The sequence below is a fragment of the Bombus flavifrons genome, chromosome 5 (assembly GCF_040668555.2).
Source record: "Bombus flavifrons isolate JBK064 chromosome 5, iyBomFlav1_principal, whole genome shotgun sequence".
NCBI lineage: Eukaryota > Metazoa > Arthropoda > Insecta > Hymenoptera > Apidae > Bombus > Bombus flavifrons.
The window spans coordinates 7315192-7336882 of record NC_138446.1 but is presented as its reverse complement, the minus strand read 5'-3'; the positions used below and the strand labels follow the sequence as shown (position 1 = coordinate 7336882).

At 37.8% G+C, this 21691-nt stretch overlaps 1 protein-coding gene and 1 long non-coding RNA gene across 4 annotated transcripts in view; one reads left to right on the top strand and one right to left on the bottom strand.

Annotated features, from left to right (window-relative positions):
- The window catches only part of LOC138180368 (ras-related protein Rab-37), a 175022-nt gene that overhangs the window by 11826 nt on the left and 141505 nt on the right, over positions 1-21691 (top strand). The window contains exon 1 of one of the 3 annotated variants that reach the window (XM_069114163.1): positions 11123-11544. The exons of 1 other annotated variant lie outside the window; for it this stretch is intronic. The gene's annotated coding sequence lies outside the window, so the exon portion shown is untranslated. Of the gene's footprint in view, positions 1-11122; positions 11545-19472; positions 19491-21691 lie in introns of those variants that run through there. One more of the 3 variants, XM_069114165.1, reaches the window with a different exon arrangement.
- LOC138180369 (uncharacterized) lies at positions 6-17498 on the bottom strand. The gene is made up of 6 exons (XR_011173281.1): positions 17199-17498; positions 2076-2532; positions 1661-1988; positions 1375-1581; positions 901-1004; positions 6-57 (listed from the first exon to the last, which is right to left on the bottom strand). It is a non-coding gene; the product is annotated as an uncharacterized LOC138180369 (long non-coding RNA).

Sequence of the window (21691 nt, the reverse complement as noted above, 5' to 3'; positions counted from 1 at the left end):
CTACAGGTATGGTACCTGTTCCAAGCGTCCAGACGCACACGTTTCCCAAATGCCACGCTGAAAATGATTTATCCTGGTAAAGAAACATTTTATGGATTCATCTTAACCTGTCAGAAATGTTAGATTGTGAAAAACTATGAATGTTCAATTACCATAGTGAAAAAAGTGCAAAATTTTTGAAAACAATGAGCGAATCTTGCTGTTATTTAATTAACAACAATTAACAGACGTATACAAACAAAATAGGTACAAGATTTTCCTTTAATTTACTTCTTTTTAGCTTCGATTTTTAAGAGCTGTATTTTAGACGGAAAAGGTGTAACATAATAGTTTTACATTTAGAAGTGGTGGAAAATGATCATTGCTGAGATCTATAATTCTTATAATTAAAATATAATAATTCTTATAATTATAATTAAAATAAAAATATCGAGAAACGAATCGATTGTGCTGTTAATTGAATGTGAATTGTAGGAGAACGTAATATGACAACTTTATGTTCAAACATGATTGGTAACAGATAAAACTAAGGATTTTTCGAAAAGTGGAATCGAATAATTTGACTTCTTAATTTCAAAGATGTTTAATTGTGTCTGTTACACGAAGAAAATATTTCCAAGGAACTTATTTTCATTTCACAAACTATTGGTTCTTCTTAAATAACTGAATGATGGAGCGTAATAAGTTCCATCTTATTTGAAACACAAACTTTCTCCGTTTCATGTCACGAACCTAACAGTCGCATTGAAGTTGGAATCTATACGTAGTACTATGAACAATCCTTAGAATTATCGTTTTCTACATCGTCAATTATCGATAATAAGTTACAAAGGTGAGATAAAATTAGAATATCTGAAGGAGTGAAAGACAAACAAACATAGATTCTTGCGACGATAGTACCTGTCCCCATTAAACTAGGATCAATCCACGAGACGCCATTCAATCCAATCGTGTACAAGGAAAGCAAGGGAAACTGGGTCAGCGCAATTTCATAAAACCTCTTCCTGCAACAGCAAACAACGCGATGTACTCGCTTTTATAACGTTGCATCGACCCACATTCCACCAGCCGCGTTTAATGCAGTTTTGGACGAACGAGCGGAACGTGTAAACTCGTGTCCATCGAACAATAAACATATTTTCTCTAAGATATTTCAACATAGATAGATATCCTTATAAAATTCCAGATTCCAGTGAAATGCCAAAAAATTAGATCGTTAGACGAATATAAGCTTGGTACGTCTAAATAAATCTGGTAAACAGTATAAGAATTAGTCAGAAGCTATGACTGATGAATTTCATAAATGGAAAAATGAAAGAAAGATACTTAATGAAAATATTATTTCTTTTTAAATTTGTCGTGGAATTTACCTACTTACAATATCATAATTTTCTTGTGAGTTCACGAGAGAGGTTCATATGGAAATATTGATATTTGAAGGTTCAAAGGAGATAATCTGTAGTAATTTTGAATCACAATATCCTGTATGCTGTTCGTTTAAAGTAATCGAAATGTAATTGTAAAACTTCCCAAAAACCTCTCAAAAAATCCCTTTCCAGTCTTCCCAGTATACTTTCAATGCTGCAAAAACCAACACATTTAAAAGATTGCCATCACAACTGCAACTCAATATGATCCTCGTCCTCGCAACTACACTAACCTCCACCACCTTCGCTTCGATCCAGACTCTCCAACGCCACCTCCTATTGCCGAACAACGAGACAGACTCGCGTTTCTCCTAATAATCCCAGCATCAAGGCAAAAAGAGCCGCCAAAGTGGTACTGGTTGCTCACAATAGCAAGCGTGTTACTTCCTGGCGTTCCTGTCGCCTTGCTCGAAGCGCGACCCTCTCCTCGTTTCTTCCACGCACAGCAGAGAGAGCGTGACACTCTCCTCGTCGCGACAGCACTGGCAGCACCGGTTTGGTTCCACCAAATCATCACTCCCCTCGACTCATTCTCTGTCCGCTTACCCCTTCGTTCGTCGCCTGTGAATATTCGTGATTAGGAGAACGAGAGACTGACCTTTCTCTCTCTGCTTAATATCTTCATCTTTATTGGACGTTCCAGCACACCTCCTTTCTTGTTCCTGAACAGAGAACACCTCCTTCGTCGTTTCACGTTCCTCGTTTGGCTTCTTCGGTCGTGAATGTTCGGCCTGTGTTCATCCAACTGCGAAACTCCTGTTACTTATCGGGTTTTGTTGGCTTGTCTCTTGGTTCGTTAGAGGGAGTTAAGTAGCTTCTTAGGTAGCGTGGCACCCTGATACCATGGGCAGACGGACGCAGACGTGCAAGGTGGCACGCCCAGCTGACGCCACGCAGACGCCGTCGTCGCCCGCTGCCGCCGTGGAAACAGGATCGCATACACGGCAATTGTTGTGGGTTGTGGAGAGTCGAGAGAGAGACTCGGCAGATCGAGTCGAGCTTTTGCTGGGTTCACTGAAGCCTAGTTCATACTGACAGACAATTGTCCGCAGCCAATCGGCATATGTTGTTCGCGGAAAAGCTGCGGATGTATGTACTAACACAGCTGGAAAAATAATTAGCGAGAGAGCACAATGGCTGTGAAAGTACTGCATTGCTATACGGTTTTGTTTGTATACGTCACATTTTTGGTTAATATGCATGCTTATCTTTATGATTGCGTTGGACCTAGCAGAAACAACCAATCAGTCCCGCGTTTATTTCGACGAGCATCTTTTCAGCTCTCTATTGTACATTGTCTGACAATGTCGTGTCCAACTGATAATATCATCGACGAACAATCTACTTACTTACTTATGTAGACTGTTTATTAGTTTGAATTAGGCTTAAGTTCACCTAATGTGAATGGCAGTTTGGCTCTATCTTTGTCAATTCCTGCGACTTTTGTTCAGATTTTAAGCCTTTGGTGGATTCGGAAGGATCGAGTTTGCAGTTGCGAATTCGGCGTGGATATTTGTAAGAAACGTCGGAAACTTTTTGAGTATTGTTTATCTTCTGAGACAATGACTCTTTAGTGGTTTAGTTTTCGTTACGACTTAATGTTTTTGATGAGAAAAACAGAGAAGAGATTTGCGAAGATTTACTTTGATAATTCGACGAGTGTATTCGGCGTGACTGGGACGTATGACTCGAGATATTCACAAAAAAAGTTTTAGAATTTTTAAATATCCAATTTTTCCGTTGATGATGATTTTGCAATACTTTTATGGCCTTATACTGCGATTTAGTAGTTTTCATAGATTCGAAAGGTTCTATTCGCTGGGTCTAAAAGAACGTTAGGTTTGTTGCATCGAGGATCGGTTAAAAACATCGAGTGGATGTATAGAACGGCGTGTTATCGCTGATGATAATGACGCAGTGCTGATATCGCTGATTGTTCGTTGCAGCTGAATCGTCGCGTGATTAAGGGAACGGATCAGCGCAACTGCAAAGCTGATTTGCTGGCGATTCATGTTTTGTCGGGTGCGAATTCGGCCTCCATTCGCTTCTCGGTGCGATAGATATTCTTTTATCTAAAGAAATGCGTACATAAATTTCAATTATCGCTATAATTTAACTTTTACGGAGTTTCGTGTAACATATTATCTTTCTCTTTATCTTCCTCTGTCGTTTTCGTTTACGCGAACGAAGATAATTGTATCAGTTCACGTATATACAGAATATTTTCAACATTTTTACACAAATTGCATAATCTATCGTAAACGAAGATAAGAAAAAATGCTATATAAAATTTTACCGCAAACTTTATTATAGCTTTATATTAGGTCGTCCGAAAAGTTTCTTTCGTTTTACAAGGAAATAATGGATGCACAATATTTTCCGTTTTATATTATTTTATCGAATTACGTATGATCCATTTCGTTCTATCAAAGTAAAGATCACAACGTTTGACAGATTAGGTTTCATGTTTGTATAAATATTCATCGTTGTAAAAGACATGTCTGCGAAAGAAAGACAATTTTTGGACAACCTGATATTTTAGTTATTTTTTAGTTATTCACATCTTTACTATAAAGCTGTAAACAAATATTGAACGCAGAACGAAACACAGACTTGGCGAAGGATTTGCATCGTAGAATACGAAAAGTCGATCGTATTTATTTTATGCGTATAAAAATTCTGAAAGTGAACCCTATTTCCACTTGTAGATCGCTGTTCTGCATTTTGATCGGTGATATTACAAACGCTCTTTATATTTCAGCATTTAGGTAACAGCACTGAACTTCGAACGCTGCAGATTCAGGAAGTAAATGTTTTAAATTACACTGGTTCTTGTAAGGTTGCTTATCGTATACTATATCAATTAACCATAAGCGTACGACGAATATATTAAGCTGCTACGCGTTGCACCGCATCAGGCCCTTCCAGTGATTAATTATATACAAATTTTAAGGACACTGCCTAACACTGTAGAATTTTTGTCGAATGAGCGGAGAAATTGATGGGGAATGTTGCGTGTTCGAGGAAATTTTACGACGAAAACGTTGTCAAAAAGTTGCGTACAGGTGCTGTAATACCGGTGATTCCGCGGTAATTCGACTTTTCGATGAAAGGTGGATGCGATGGTGCGCTCGGTGAAAGGCAAATTGAGGAAGTGTCGACGAGGTGTGTGCTTCGAATGAAACGAACAGGATGGTGAGATTGTATAACAGAAATTTTCGACGAGACGAATTTCGGGGAAGATTGTCTCGACGACAGGCTATGATTGGAAAGATGATCCGATGGCTTGAAGACTTCAATTTCCAGAGCCTGTAAAACTGATGAGGCAAGATGATTTTAAACAGAAGAGTTTTATTTCATAAGGAAATACTTTCCATAATCGCATGTTATTATTTTCATGTCGTATTATTCAATTACACAAAATTGTAGGTTTCCATTTTTCATTTACTTTTATCAATGAGTTCATTCCCTCTTTTTACGAAAATGTATCTAGTCGCATGTTCAAATTAAATTCTATTTATCTATGAAATAAACCGAGTCTACGAATGTTGTCAATTTTTTCTCTCGAATTCAGAAAGATAGGGCATTTATCAAATTTTCAAATTACATTTCTAATAAATGTATTTAGTCGGCAATAATTGAGAAAGGTGATTGATCCTAATAAACCACGAGATTATTAAACTGAATATACAAACAAGTGTTCAAACAGTAAAACGTACAACTTACACTATATCGAGCATCCAGATATTATCTTGGAAAAATTCACCTAGTTATTGAATGAATTTCCTAGAACAAGGAAAATGGTACTTGCACAATTTCGAAGGATATCGTACCACAATTTTTCAGACCGAATTCTTCTAATCATTCACAACCATTTCATGAATATAATTTAAAAAATCTATAGAATCTACGTCAGATCATGTAGCTTTTTAACATATTGTTGACGGTACACTGTGAAATTGATCGGGTCTCAGTCTTCCCACATTTCTGTAAAATATGTGTATTCCTGTTCATAAATCTCCGAGACTTGTTTACTTTAATTGGAATAAAATATTAGAATTACATAATTTTGACATTGCGTAATTTCAATATTTGATGTTAATATCAACTTTATTTCACAATACGGATTACTTTCATAGTATAAAATCGTGCACATTATAATTCGCCTGAGTAACTTAAACAATAAAATGGCAAACAAAACGATGAAATATCAATACGGAAAATCGTACCTGCATACATTCTAACCGTCATTTTACCGAAAACAACCAAGTATCAGATGACCTACGGATGGAGTGTACATGAGATATGTATGAAAACAATGTAAATATGTTTGTCGGGGCATAAATATATTACAAACATTTTACCCTTAATTTTCGCGGCGAACAATGGACACAACAACAATGCAATCGCACAATAATGCTCGGTCATTCTCAACGTTGGAAGAATGAAAAGCAGCGAGTCTCGTTTAGCGTGAAAAATATTAAGCACCCACATCTTATTTCTAAAACGATCTTACCAAAACCACCCATTGAAACGTCATCAACGAGCCAAACCCCAGAACCACAGAACCTACATCGACTACCCACATCGTATCCCCGAAACGAACCGCGCCAACAATCAATGAATCTCCCCCAAAAAGTCTCCCATCTCGGACGAACCACCCTTTACTGCTCCCTTCATCAACCCCCTACAACGATCGTCTCGCGATCTCGCGACGAAGAGTGATCAAAGGGAGGCAAGGTTTGGGTCATTAATCATCCGCGGACAGTGAAGCGAGCAATAGAGGGCCGGCCGAAAATGGCGGTCGACACGCATCGAATTGCTGAAACTGCGTTCTGGCTGCCTCCCCGATTGGCCGATTCGCCCTTGGCTCTTGCAGGGGTCGAACATCGTCCGTTTCCTCAAGAAGCGTCGCCATCCTGCGGCGAGCTTTCGAAGCTCGGCTGGATACTTTGCACGCACGCGTTTCACGCAAATCAGTTCGCGCGCGCGACCAGCCACCCCTTTTCGAACACGTTCACCCTTGGATCATGCGTTCAAGTTAGGTTAGGTTCTCTAGGAGCATTGCGATACAGGGTTGGTACAGCAGTGATCGTTTAACCCTTTCACCCCTTGATTTTGCGTTACTTGTATTATTTGTATTTATCGTATGTTTACATATAGTTACAATTATATCGTATTTTCATAGGTAAGGTGCGCATGCGCATGGAATTTTATATTCTTCGTGAACATAGCTAGATAGGATTTTGAATTATTCGAATATCTTGATAATTTGACTATTGAGTTATCGGTGGAACACGGACGACGTGGATTCGTTGGAATTTAACACTGCCTTTCGAGAAAGTTACACATGCGAATACGATTAGAGCGATAAAACCTAAGTAGAGATTCGATTCTCTTATTAAATATTGTAACGAGTATGTTATATTTCAAATATTTTATATGTGCTTACCTACTATGTGTATTTTCGTATTCTTCAATTTCCTATAAATTGATAAACATCCGTAGCCTGATCTATCTTTTGGTATCAGTAAGCATTTGAAACGAAAAATATGATTATCGTATATGATCGAAACGATAAACGTTCGAGCGATAGAAAAATACGATTCGAAACGGATCGGAGATGATCCAGGGGATGAAATTACTGTAATTTTGGGAATGTGGAGCTGCGATTTTATCGACAGGGAGAAATTATTCGAGGGGGTTGAAGTAAATCTCGCGGTGGAAAGCGAGGGCTCTGCTTGCGAACACGAGAAGGGGTGGTTTTGACGAAAGGTTAGGTTGGTTTGAATTGTTGCTATAGGGTGGCTGTGAGAAGTTACAGTATAGGATGTTAAAAGATGGGGTGTCTTGTGATGCGTGTAAAAGAAGTTGAGAGAATTGGCTTCGAAGGGTGAATACTACGATATTGTTATGGTGAGGTAATTTGGCTGTTGAGGAATTTAATGCGTTGAAGGATGAAAAGATTTGAGAAAGAATTTGGGAATAAGACTGAGATTCGGTTTCATATATTTTCAATTTGAAATTTAAAAAGTTGAATTACGAATTTCGTTATTTGAATTTAAATTGTGAATTTTACAGTCTAAGTTTGGATTTAAAAATTTGAATTGCGAATTCGACAGTCTGAATTTGAATTAATAGATTTGAATTGTGAATTTGACTATTTAAATTTAAATTGAGAATTTGGCAGTTTAAGCTTGAATTTAAAAATTTGAATTGCGAATTTGGCTATCTGAACTGAAATTGTGAATTTGACAGTTTGAATTTGAATTAATAGATTTGAATTGTGAATTTGACTATTTGAATTTAAATTGAGGATTTGGCAGTCTAAGTTTGAATTTAAAAATTTGAATTGTGAATTTGCCTATCTGAACTTAAATTGTGAATTTGATAATCTGAATTTGAATTAAAAGATCTAAATTGTGAATTTGACTATTTGAATTTAAATTGTGAATTTGACTATTTGAATTTAAATTGTGAATTTGACAGTCTAAGTTTGAATTTAAAATTTGAATTATGGCTTTCAAAATCCTCATTCGATTTCGAATCTGTGAGTTTCTAATTTGCATTTTAAAAAATCCGGTTAAAAAAAAGGTTATTAAATGTTTTATTTGTTTGCTCACTAAAAGAACATATATACATAGGTAGTATATACAATATACATGATTTGTTACAATTATACCTAAATTCACTTTCATTCTTCATTCAATCATTACTCTTTTCGTCATCACCTGAAACTCAAAATCATTCCACACGAGATTATATTATCTTAACCAATTTTTAAATAAATAACTATTATTTAATAATATATTCATCGTTAAATATGTTATAATCCTCAGACCCACCCAGCTCATATCACGCATGTGTGTTCCATCACACTTATACCGCCATCGTAACATACGCTGATAAAACAACTCATAAGTAAACGTAATTTCTCTTCGCTTACAATTCATCCCAAAGTCTTTCAATAGTCTATCTGCATAAAACTTGGTCGTGCAATCGCCGAAAGCAATCTCCAGCACGCCGAGCGTACTTCCGTCGTCTCAAACGGCGCTCTTCCCCCCACTTCCGGTATCCGTTCGTAGAAACTTCTCTCGTATGGATTCGATCGTCATTTCCATATCAGCCACGACGATCGATCGCAAACACGTGGTACAACCCTCTTGGTCCTCGGGGTGCGTTTCACACACTGGGTGGTCGAAAAGTCACGCAATCCGTATCCTAATAGTCGTTTCAATACAGTTTGCGCGACATTTCAACCACCCGGTATCGTATGTAGAGAATCCTCGTTGTTTCTTCAGTTTTCTCACATCCTTACCAATTAATCGTGTGTTTTGGAGCTTCTCCGATTGGAACTTTGCACTTGTACAATCGAGTACACCAAACATTTACGTATAAATCTGTTGATACGATTTATATTTCTTGTAAGGTTACGTTGATGATTTGTTTAGACGATAGATAGGAGAATCTTTCTCTTGTAATCGTATTCAAAACATTTGTGGCTTTTTCATTTTGCCAGTGAACTTTTTCGATTTTTAAATATCTCAAGATATTTATTGTTAACTATGCTTAACCCTTCTCTACGAGTAAATCATTAACAATTAGAACTGGTTTCGTGTAAAAGATAAAATTCAACACTAAGACTATCGACTTAGATGTTGTATATATTAATAAGTGTAATTCAAATGACATTAATTAAGTAAATAAATCTATACACTTATATCTGTGTCTAGATTAGAGGCAATATTAATTTTTGCAAAAACAACTGTATGTTCCAGCTGTGAGAAAAGAAAATTTGAAATCAGTCATTCTGAAGGATTTGATAGGTCCACTGTTAAATAAACAGTTTCCTACATTGATATCTAACAATTTTCAAATACGTATCTACTTTCTAACTAACTAATTTACGAATAAAGGTGGTAAAAGTAAAGGGAAGCGAAAACGAGAGTAAGGAATACGATTAAGAAAAAGAATTGTTAATTCTCAAAGTAGGCTTGGAATAAATGCCAGGGAATAAATTATGCGGTAATTTTCTGAATCAGAATCCGGAGTTTGGTCAATCGTTAGCGCGAGCTTTCATTCATAAAATTCTCGAACATTCTGCGCAAGTTCGACCGACATACAGCGGACTCTCTTTCAACCGAGGGTGGCTTGTCCGCGTTGCATATTTAGGCTCTTTCCCTTTCACTGGATCATTTCCCGTCCTTTATGAAGCAAACTACTTTTGAATAATGTATAATCGTTTTATGATGAATTATCCACTTCTATTACATCTACGTCTAACTCTTCGAATCCATTCTTAATCAGCACATCAAATGTTTAATCACAGTTTAAATCACGCTATTTTACAATTAACTTTCTCGATGTTGATGTTCGAAGTTTCAATTTTAATTCTTCCAATCTATTTCTCATTAAATCATCTGAATCCTTTCAAAAATCTATCACATTCAATCGCACTATTTTCTAATCAATTCCTCGAATTTTATTTTCATCTTTTTATATTTTTATTATTACGAATATTGAAAGTTTGTTCGAACTACTACATAGACAGTGAAATACGCAGCACCATTCATCGATTGTTTCAACCTTTCCTGGCAACCTTCGCCGACTTGCCGTTACGTGTATTTCGTGGTTGTTAGGAATTCTGACGCCAAACGAAAGGTTTAATCGATTGTGCGGACGAGACGTTTCGCCGACGTAGCAGGCGTATTAAATAATTGCGTATTAAATCATTTGTTTAACCTCCTGGCACAATGTAATACCATTGTTCATCGGCCATTCTTACGAGACTTCTACAACGATAACATCTGTACAAATTCGCTTACTATTATCCACGTCACTTGTACGATTCTCGAACGACTATCCACAAATACAAGAAAGAAAAAACTAATAAAACAAGATACAAAGACACTTTTTTATCTTAAGATAATATTAGAACACAATTTCTATCGCATGACGAACGATCCTTTCGTAAAATCGTTGCCACGTCTCTGGCACCCTTCCACTAACCCCATTCCACCCTTCGATCCTGCCAGGCTGCCAAACAGCAGTTCACTCACGCCATTATCAAACCGCCAAACTCGATTCACAAAGCCGAACAACCGTAACCAATCACTAAATCCAATGTGGACAATTCCAAATGCAACGATCATCTTGACTCGTCAGCGACCAACAAACTGCCAAATTGCCTAAACTCACCGTTGTTCTCACTGTTCCTTGGAACAAAGAGAAAGGAAGGCAGAGAAAGTTGGTCGAAGGGATACGTCGAAGCGAACACAGCCACAGCTCGCGAAAATTCCGAACGAAAACGAAAGCAGAACGTACGAACAGCCCCTACCACCCCCGCGAGAGAGGTGCACGCAGCGCGACCGTTCCATCTCCCATAGACCGGCCGAACGCACCACAGATTCCCGGCACCACCGTCGACCACCCCCTTCCTTCTCCGCCCTCATCCCCAACACACCATCTTCCATCCCTCTTCTGTTCGAAATACTAGCAAACAGCTTTGTGCGTGCACGCAAAACCAGCGTACCCGATGGTTATGCCCATAATGAGCCACCACGTGCGCGCACGCGTCCCCGCTGACGCAACACGTACGCTGACGTAACGAGAAACCGACAGAACCGAGGACGTTTTATCGAGTGGAGGTTAGGACGACGGCCGGTTGCGCTTGCGTGCGCCCTCCTTTCCTTCCGATACACGCTTTCCGTGCACACCGGGCGAGACCGCGTCAGACTTTTCCCCGGTCGCGAGCCAAACGCGTATCATTCGTGTATTTCGGCTTTTCCTTTTGCTCTCTGTCTGTCTGTCTGTCTCTGTCTTTCAAAAGTTCTTCTGGAGCAACGATCGTCCGATAACACTGAACCCACGGATCGTCGGTAGATACGGCCGGTTGTGAACGATAGCGACGTCGAGGACACTGTGAAAGGAACCGTGTCAGTCGGTGCACCCTGTGCGTCACGTGACGACCGAGACCGCGACCTATCGCAAGCAGAGGAGCAGAGACTTGGAGGCTGTACGCGGCACGACGCCGCTCTCCACGCCGCTTGCAGGGGTTTTCGTGGGTGGAGCGTGTGATCGATAGCGCACCAAACGGACTAAGGGGGTCGTCGCCAAGGTGAGAAACGCTGCAGATACACCATGAACAGGATGAACCACCTGCGAGCCGAGACACACACCCGCGCACGGGGTTTGGCGCATGGGGTTCGACAGACTGCAACGATGATCGTTCGGGGATGCGCGTTGCTATGCTTTCGAACGGGGGTACAACGTGGATTCGATGGGGGCGGTGGTGGGGGGCAGATGTGGATTTTTGTCAAATTACAATCGCGTGAATCGGCGAATGGATTGGAGGAAAGTGATGCAAACGGGGATGAATGTTGATGTTTTTGAGGCTGGTTCGGTATGTGGGTCAGCGGTCGACGCCTCGGGCGCTGCCTGGTTCAATCTTTCGAAGGGTGGAGGGTGCTTGGGGCGCTTCGAGAGCCGACGTGGATGAAAATGGAATTAAATGAATTTTTTCTACTCTTTTCGAGGTTTCCCTTTGGTTTTGTTGGAACGTGGGCAATGCCAGGTATTTTAAGCCTACCGCTTTCCTCGGATTTATATAGGTTAATGAAGGTATTCGAACACTTGCGGATACTTTTTATGAATGCACCGAGTAGAATTAAAATTTCATTGGCACTGTAACGAGACGCGAGTACTATGATAAAGATTGATAAGAAGATTTGATTAGCTAATTATACATCGGTAAAGTGTGAAGTAACTCTGGAAATGTAGTATATAGAAATTACGAGTACAAGTATACCTGTGTTCTGGATTGATCAGAAAACTATTTCAGTAGTCAATTATCCAGTATAATGATAGATCTCAATATAATCAATCGTTATATGTTGTATACCAATTTTTTTTTATTAAATATACGTTTGCAATAAATATCCTGTAATTTCTACATGTCTCAGATTGGTTTCAAATTTTATTATCGTTATTGATGCGCGCGATTTTTCGTTTCAATTGTTGATGGTCGTTTTAAAACCTGACAAGTCCTTGAAACTAAAGCGAGGTTGAAACATAAAAGATTCAGAAACCGCAGCAGGGTTAAGTTGTTGAAGGTGAGATCGAGTGGATTGAAAGTTCGCGTCGCGATACAAGTTGGTAGAAAAAACTTTTATCAAGTCGAATGCTTCGGTGGTGTATTCAGAAGTTCAAGTATTGTTACGTACCTATATTTCTCCTCTTTTGTCCTCTATTCTCTTTATTTCTTCTACGTTCTTTCCCCTGGATTTAATCAATATTTCTCTCTAGAAACCGACTGACAGGTTTTTACTTGTAAAGCATTCGAAACTTCAATCCGCATATATTATAGATTACACTAACTTTTTCAAAATATCACCATTTTTACTTGTTCTCTGAACAAAGAACAATTTGCATTAGAGTTAATCTCGATTTAATTACTTCGAAAACATAGTTAAACATAGTCGATAGAATTTCGTTAAGTAAATCGACGTAAGATTTGAATGTTCCTAGAAATTGCGTTAGATCATCGACTTTAACGTTGAAATTTCCAACGTTCTTGGAATCAATTTGCAACCAAATATGTCGAATGTCGAATCTATACTTAGTCGTGAATTTTTCACGCAAATAGTCATCGAAACCTGACCTTGATATTAGAAGTTAAGTCGCATCCGGAGTTTCAAGATGGAGGTCGGTCTAACCTTTCGGCGTGGCATTTAATCGATATCGAACCGTGGTTTCAAAGTCGTGGCCTGTGCATTCCTATCTACTAAATAACCAACGCGACGCCACGGCTCAACTCGAAACAAACTTTCCTATCACCAACGATGAGAACCGCGAGATATTATGCTACTCGCTTGTAGCCTACGCTCATTCATTTACGTATTAACGTGTCTATTTCCTAGGAACGAGCAATAAGTCACATATCGTTCGATCGGCCAGTGGATAATCCTGTATTATGCGGTGTAATTTAGACGAGAAACGGCTGAACATTTGTTTCTACGATGCTTTTCAAAATAATCTAATTTTCCCTGTTTTGAGGTCTAAATTGAGCGTATCAAGCGTTTTATTGCAAACCAACCGGAAGAACAGAAAGAACAAACGCAAGCAAATATTGTTTTATATTTTTCAATTCGAAAAGCTGTAATCGAGAGACTGCGGATGTTTATGCAAATTCGTATCTTTAAGAAATACGTATATGAACGTAAATATGATGTAAATTAACGACATATGCAATCATTACGATCTGAAATAAATTTGAAAATAATTATACAGAAAGCTGTAAGACTCTGCAAGGATTTAAAAACATTTACAGGTAGAATTTAGTGATAATTTCGCATACCAAGTTTTCCAAAGTAACCAGGATGATATTTGATTGTAAATATTAGAAAGAAACGTAACCAACGTTGTTTCTTCTGGACTTGTTTCTTCTGGCGAATATTCGAACGACCACTTTACTTTGGATATTTTCTATATCGATCGTAACGCGTTCATTCCGTAAACCTTGGCGCCTTAAGATCTGTCATAAACGTAAAAATCCGCAGTCTGGAAATCGATTGCAATTTTCCCTCTTTTAGGCAAATAAATTCTTGATCGTAAAAGATTAAATCGGAGAAATTGTGGCTATTTATCACAAAAGAGGACTTGAATGTCGTAATAAGTCGGTTACATTGGAAATGTCGTTCACCTTTGCATAAGAGATCGCGAATTACGTTTTTGACCCAGTTCCACGATGCAGAGAAACGTCCGTCAGGGACAACAATTGCAGAAACGCGTGGAGAAAATAACCGCGACGAAACTGGTATACCGGTTACTGCGTGTAATTACGACTGGTTCAGAAATTAAACGTAACGCGTTAACATTTTGCCGATTTCTACGTTTGCGATTATCGCGTCGATCGTAAAAATATCTAAAATTATCATGCATGATAACCGATAACCATCTGATTGATAAATCAAGTTTCGAACTTTCTTGCGTAGAAAATTCATCGAGTTTACGCATTTGTGTTTTATTTATTTATTTATTTTTTAATAATATGCATAATACGTGGATAGTTTCATTGATGCTTTTTTAATAGAAATTTGGAATTAGGAATATCGATGAAGTTTTCAGTTATAGTTTTAATTTTATATACAGTTTCATGTATTGTGGTGGTTTCTGCTATGAAAATTGCACAATTAAAAAATCAAGGAAAAATATTGAAAGTATGAAGAAACGTGTGGAATTTGAAGTATTTAGAAAATTGTTATTATTTCGCGACACAGAATTTCGATTTAGAATAAGAATTGAAGAACTTATACAAATATTAATCTCTGTTTAAAAAATTTACAACTGCAAGTTGGATGACTATACAAATATTGCAATGTTCTAGAGACGATTATTTTAACGATTCATAATATACATCATTCCCATCTTGATTCCTTTATTAATTCACTTGCTATTAAAAATATGTGTTACTACATTAATAAAGTATACAATGAATCATAAAATCGTTCGCATCGTAGTTAACAGAAGAAAATATTAGTTTTAAATACAAGATAAAGTCCAAATCGGACACGATGTTCATTTTGTTCGCGTGTTCCCGCGTTATTATCGTTAACGATATTATCATCTTTGCCATTGTTCTGGCAAACGACGCATCCGGATGTTATTTTTAATCATAACCTAGAGAAACGTGACGTATATCGCTTTTATCTTTGCTTACATCCCGCTTTTCACATATTTCACGTCGCGTGATTGCTGCTTCACCTTCTATCGTTTGATATTTATTAAATGTTAAGTAATTCCGGCTTTAATTAAGCCGATTTAACGGACGCTTGTTAACGCTCCTTTTTATTTCAGAGGATTGTACAGTTCTATGTAATGTACACTAACCTAATTAGGTTTCTATGAATTATTTCTATCAGTCTTAACCATAAACTTAAGATATATAAACTTATTGAAACTGCAAGCAGCAAATAAAGTAAAATTTCAATATTAAAATTTCAATTACCTTAATCAAAGTTCCTAACGTTGCTCGACGAATGATTTCGAATTTTTCAATCGACGAAAGTCGATGAAAAATTTTAGATATATGGTCAAAATATGTTTAAAATAATACTAAATGTTTAAATTAAAACTAAACGTCTTAACAAATACATTTATTATTAAGAGCTGAACATCGATTAAGATTAATCGAAATTATGAAAATTCACCTTTCATATTTAAATTAAAAACGTCGCTACTACCTAAAAAATGAATCATTCTATTGACAATTTATACTCAACGACGAATTTTAAAGCAATCACGTGTAATTGCCATATTTAGCAACAAATCGAAACTTACTGACAATTTTTCACACTTGAAAATAACTAAATGGAAAATGAGAAGTCAGAAACTAGGAAACAACATCAAATGGAAACTTCCATACAATTTGTGAATTAAAAAAAAGTATCGATTCGAATGCTGTGACTAAAAATGTGATCAAGTGATTAGAAGAAAGTCAGGATCACATATCAGGGACTCGTGTACGCGACGTTTCCACGGCAACAATAGCGAAAGTGGCTTCTCGATACAGCACCGTCTCGGCGTGCGGCGTCACGGCGTCGTCGCACGCGACTCTTCAATGTCGTTAATTTTATCGATCACTCGATAACGACTGCAAATTCCCCATAAAACGTCTATTCTCCGTTTCATTCATTTCTCTATATCCGTTGCCATTTCCAATTAACCGATCGTTACAGTATCACTTACAATTTCAAAATAACTTTGATGATCTTCATATCGCTAGAAGGAGAATCTTCTTCGTGTGACTTGTAACTCAAAAAATTAACACTCTGCATTAATACTGTAATAATAAAATTAACACTGTGTATATTACTATACGTGTTGGTTTATTTAAGAGACGAGTGATAAAATTGTAATAGTCAGTGTATATTGAAATCACTTTAAGTACAAGTACAGAGATAGCGCATGCTTCAATGCTACTGTTCAACTCTGCTACTTTGCTATTCGAATGTCTGACTCGCTATAAACATTCGCTACAATGACTGTCTTAGAGAGCACGTTCGTCTATTTGTATCGACCGGTGGTATTTTAAAAAGTTCAAATGCAACTCCGATTGACGATTACAAACAACAACGATAATATTTTGTCCGGAATTTGTTTACATTTGAACCTAGCAAACCAAAACAACGTTGCCATTCCAAGACACAACAATACGAGTCTTTCCCGATTTGAATCTTCTGTTGACTCATGTTCCGCTACAAGTCCAATGACAAGATATTTATTGCAAGCGTACTCTTAATGGAAAAATTAGTATACAGCGTGAACAGTAGTCTTAAACATACAATTAATGCTCAAGATAGTCTCATTAAATATCGTGGGTTATTAATATAACGGATGATCAAATATTTTGCTGATTGTTGCGATGTGTATGTTCCAATAAATATCTTGCAACTCCTATATTTTCACATTCGTCTGAGATTTGATCATCGACAATCGTGATAGCCGTGTCTCGTAATGGAGCTAATGAGATTTCAAAACGATCCGTGTATTATACAGATAGAAAGTTTCTAATAGGAATGTTCGAATAGTTTCGCGAGCCACCGTATGTATAGTAGAATGTTGTAACGTGAAATTTATTTTTGAATCTTACTGCACATATAACAGCACTAATTATCACATACATATAAGGAGGTACTTATTATACAGGGTGAGTCAGAACATGTGTAAAGTACGGCTGATTCAGCACACTAAAATAAGAAGCAAAGTTCATACCTGTAAACATATGTCCGATATGACCTTGTTTTTGAGGTGCAGTCTATTTTGTGCTGTTGCACGTCACTTAAATCAACCGTTTCAAACGATGGCAAATGGAAAGATCCTGTTGGCCTTGTTTCCTCACCAGCTCATCCTCCGGACCTAAAACCATTCGATTATTAGTTATAAGGGCGTTTAGAGTCTCTTGTTTATAAAACGTCAGTCAACAGCGTTGAAATTCTTCGTTAACGCGACGGTCAAAGTTGCTGACAAATCCGTGTAAGTTGTTCGAGCGAGTTGGACAATTTATGACGCGCTGCATTCACGCTTTTATCGAAATTGCACCTGGTCACTTGGAGCAATTTCTCCGGAGGTAGATAAACAACAGTTGCAACACAAAACAATCTGTTGCTGGAAAACAAGGTCATATGCTTATGAACTTTCCGACCAACATTCTCATTCAGCCTGTATAATCACAAATCTGTCTGTCCTTAAAATTTGTAATTAAATTCCACTCTGTCGAAGAGATGCAAGTGTCTGAATATTTCTCGGCATTGGCATATATGCGTAATACGAATTTCGATTCCTATCTCGATCTCGATATCCATCTGCTTTACCATTAAATCGTTCGATCGTGCACGCGAAGCATGTAGCAGAATAAATAAAACGAACGAAGCAAAAGAACCGAAAGAGAGGTAAGATTGAAACGTTTGGGCGGAACGATAAATGACGAAAGTTCGAATCGCAACGAGGTTTCGCGCCGATTAAAAGATCGATCTTTATTAAACAGTCCGGGTGTCCATTTGACGATCGATTGATCGTTGAATTAATAAATCGTTGCAACGGTATAATGTTTGCTTGGTCGCGATTAATGGACCGTGTCAATCAACGTGTCGAGTCGTTAACGCGATTATTCACGCCGCGCCAACCGCTGCTCCTTGAGCTTTCGATCGAGAGCGATTAATGACGGCCGAAGCTTCATCGTGTCTTTGCTTATTTTGCGGCGCGCCATCGGCCATGCGAATTTATGGTTTCAGCTGCACGCATTTGCACGCGATCCGAAAGATCCGAGGCACGACGAAGGAAGACGCTTTACTTTACGAACTTTTCGCGCGATGGCGTTCTCGGATGAATCTTTTGGCATTGAATTGGCATTAGAATTCATTATTTTTAGATTAGCACATAAAGGATTGTACATACAGGAAATGTCAGATAACGTTCTCTTCTATATTGAGCTGAATTTTATATTGAATTTGCGTTTGGCGTATAAAATATGAAACTGTGAAGGATTTTGCTGCAATAATGAAATAATAAAAATGATGAAATAGAAATAAAGATGCGGTTCAAACAAAAATTCCTTCTTTCTAAAAAAACAGTTTTCCAAAACGTTACCGTGCTTCCTGTACAAATATCGTACGCCCACTTTCAGTGAAATTTAAGCTTCCACATGCAGCGAATAGTTCTCGACCGTTTGTTTATGCTTTGTAAAAGTCACGTATATATCTACTTCACAAATTTGTCAAAAATAACTAGTATATTTAGAGACATCTTCAAGAACCATGATCCATCTTTGTCATCTTGTGTCTTTTGAAAGATTCAATGCACAATTTACAACCAATTTTATAACAGCATCGTTAAAAATAAATATCAGACGCAAACAGTATTTACTCAACTACGAAGTATCATCGAATTTTTAAAATTGTTTTCCTCGAAAACGCTAAAAGTGGACGTACTATATCGGTGCCGCAAGCTATCGATATTGAAGGAAAACAACTGACCGATTGAAAAACGGAGAATCATCAGCATGGTAAACAACGAATTAACATGGTATCGCTTTGAGAGGAAATGGAGCGATAGTGCTCGAGTGGCAAAAGGGTCGCAGAGGGTTGGAACCGGGCGAGGAACGCGAATCGTGGCGGGTGCTCGGGATCACCGGCGTGCAGAGTCGTAAAACACGTGCGAGCGTGGTTCGCGGTGCCGACCACGTAGGTGGGGAACATATGGGGAACCGTGGCTAAATATAGAGAGCGCTTTTATGGCGTGCGGTCGTGCCTCTGGGATCCACGGACGATCCACGAACCCCGATGCCCTTTATCCGATCCGACCGTGTGCCTCTCTCATTAGGGCAGCGTCACGTTATCGAACGGATCGCCATGATTTCGCCAACCCAACATTCGTGAAATCGTGTAGAAACCATGGTCATGGAGAAACGCTCGATTTAGGGAAAAATTTGTCGAGTGGAAGAGCGTGTCTTTCGTCTCGTTTGATTATTCTTCGTTGTTTGCTGATTGGTTTCGTCACACGGAGATGGTAAGTTTCAGTGAAATTTTGGAGTTTTTCGTTTCTGAAATTGTCTCTTTATTTAAGCCTAACGTAGGCTCTGAGTTATTAATTGAATAGATTTAAATAAATAAGCAGATATTTATTAGATCTTAACGTGACATAAATAGCGAGGAATTTGTTGCGTACCTGTAAAGTGTGTACGTTCAGACACGGGTTTTGTAAAATTGTAAAATTACGAGCTTTAGTTTGTCAGGTTTTGTTTCTTTAGCTTTGCTTCTCTTAAAAATTTACTACGCTTGACAATTATATATATACACTTGTATTTAGATTTGCATTAGGTTTTATACGGTTAGGTTTACGTTCTTTTAAGCGATCTTTATAATTCAGCGTGGCAGCGTACTTTTCGAAAGATCATAGGTTTGTTAAACTTTTTCAAATTCTATCGAAATTCAACTTTCTCAATAATAAATAATAAATAATAAAATAATAAATTATTCAAGCTTGAATCAGCTTCCGAATTATGCGAGCGTGAAACACGAATTGTATCGTTTGTTTCAATGGATATCGATCAGTTCCGTGATTAGGGTTGTGGAGGTAGAAACTTGTAGTTTTAGTTTGTTCTTTATCTTCGGTTCTTCTAGAAATTTATTCCAGAAACTTATTATTAAATTTACACAAACAAAGAATCTAAAACTACAATCATCCTGATCATACGAGCTACAACTCGCTTCTCGCTCTTAGAAGCTACGATCGAAACAAAAACAGACTGTGTCTGCTTCAACCCTTCGTTCGTTCGTTGGTGAAAAATTTGTCGAAGAAATGGAAAATAGACAAGAACATAGTGTGTATCAGAGCTGTCTGTCTCGAATACGAAACAGAAGCTTGTCTCAATTTAATTGGAATAGTGGCTAGACGAACGTTAACGTCATCGTTCGTCAAGGTTCACGGACGGCCGATGAGTGCAGTCTTTGTCCGCTTACGGATCACAATAAAGCTTCCGACCATGAGTACGATTCGCTTGACTGGCGGTGGAAGACGAGGAAACAACGACCGAGGAAGTACACTAAGCGGAGAGTTCAAGGACAGTAAAGGAGTTTCTCTTGCAAATGGATCCTCCTTCTTATTGAAAAACGTCCTAAAGAATAACAACTCCGAAATGCTTTTCGTCTCCAATGGCGGAGATCGAGACTGAGGAGAGACTTGGCGTCTTTGAAGGTTCATTTGTAGACTACGGGTTTTTATAGGAAGTTTCAAAGTGCAACATTACATAGAATGGGCATAATGTGAAAAGGTATATAACGTATCCAAGGTAAGTATAATGTTTTTTATAACACTTGGATGGTAAAACAATTTTCTATCGCGTCTGTCTTTTTCGATTGTACATATTTTCTGACAAATATGGATTTGCATAAGAATCCACAGTCTAGTCATTTGCATCTTTGAAACTGTTGAATCGTTTGTGTTACGTGATAATGCGATAAACTACGTTTTAAACGATGACGATATATATCGATATGCTGGTTATTAAATACGTAATAACGGAATGTTATCGAGAAGAAGATCGTTTTCTAGAAATTCCTAGAGACCCAAAAGTATTTCAAATATTATACGGGAATGTATGAGGATTAATCATTTGTAATGAATTTCAAAATGACATTTCTCATCGCTCATATGGGTGTCTAGTAATTAATTTGTCGACCAACCTGTAATATAAACGGATCTATCAATTACGCGGTGAATAATTGGCGAACGCAAGTGAATACGACGTATCAAACGCAATGCTGTATTTTAACGTGGAAAAATCGTTTAAATTGTGAAATTTCACGCTAATGACGATGTAATTATGTATCTTGGCCGCAGCATTTCATTTCCGGTTCCTTCCAATCAATTTACATTATCGATATGTGTATTTTTAGCAATTTAGCCATGACAAAGCTGTGCAATTTAAAGAAATTGATATATTATATTTATAACATCGCGATTAAAGTGCGGATATTCATGCAAGTTCATATTTTTCTGAATACAATTCCAAAAACCGGGCCTAGACGGAAATGTGTTCTACCAAATACCATAACAAACATTATACTCTGTACATGTCACATTACATGTATGTTGCACATTTTTATCTTCAAATTATCCAGAAACACGTAAAACTCCGCGGTTTAATTATGATAAACTATCGCTCGTTCCTTAATAGTTTAGACATCGTTTAACGATCTATGCTCGTC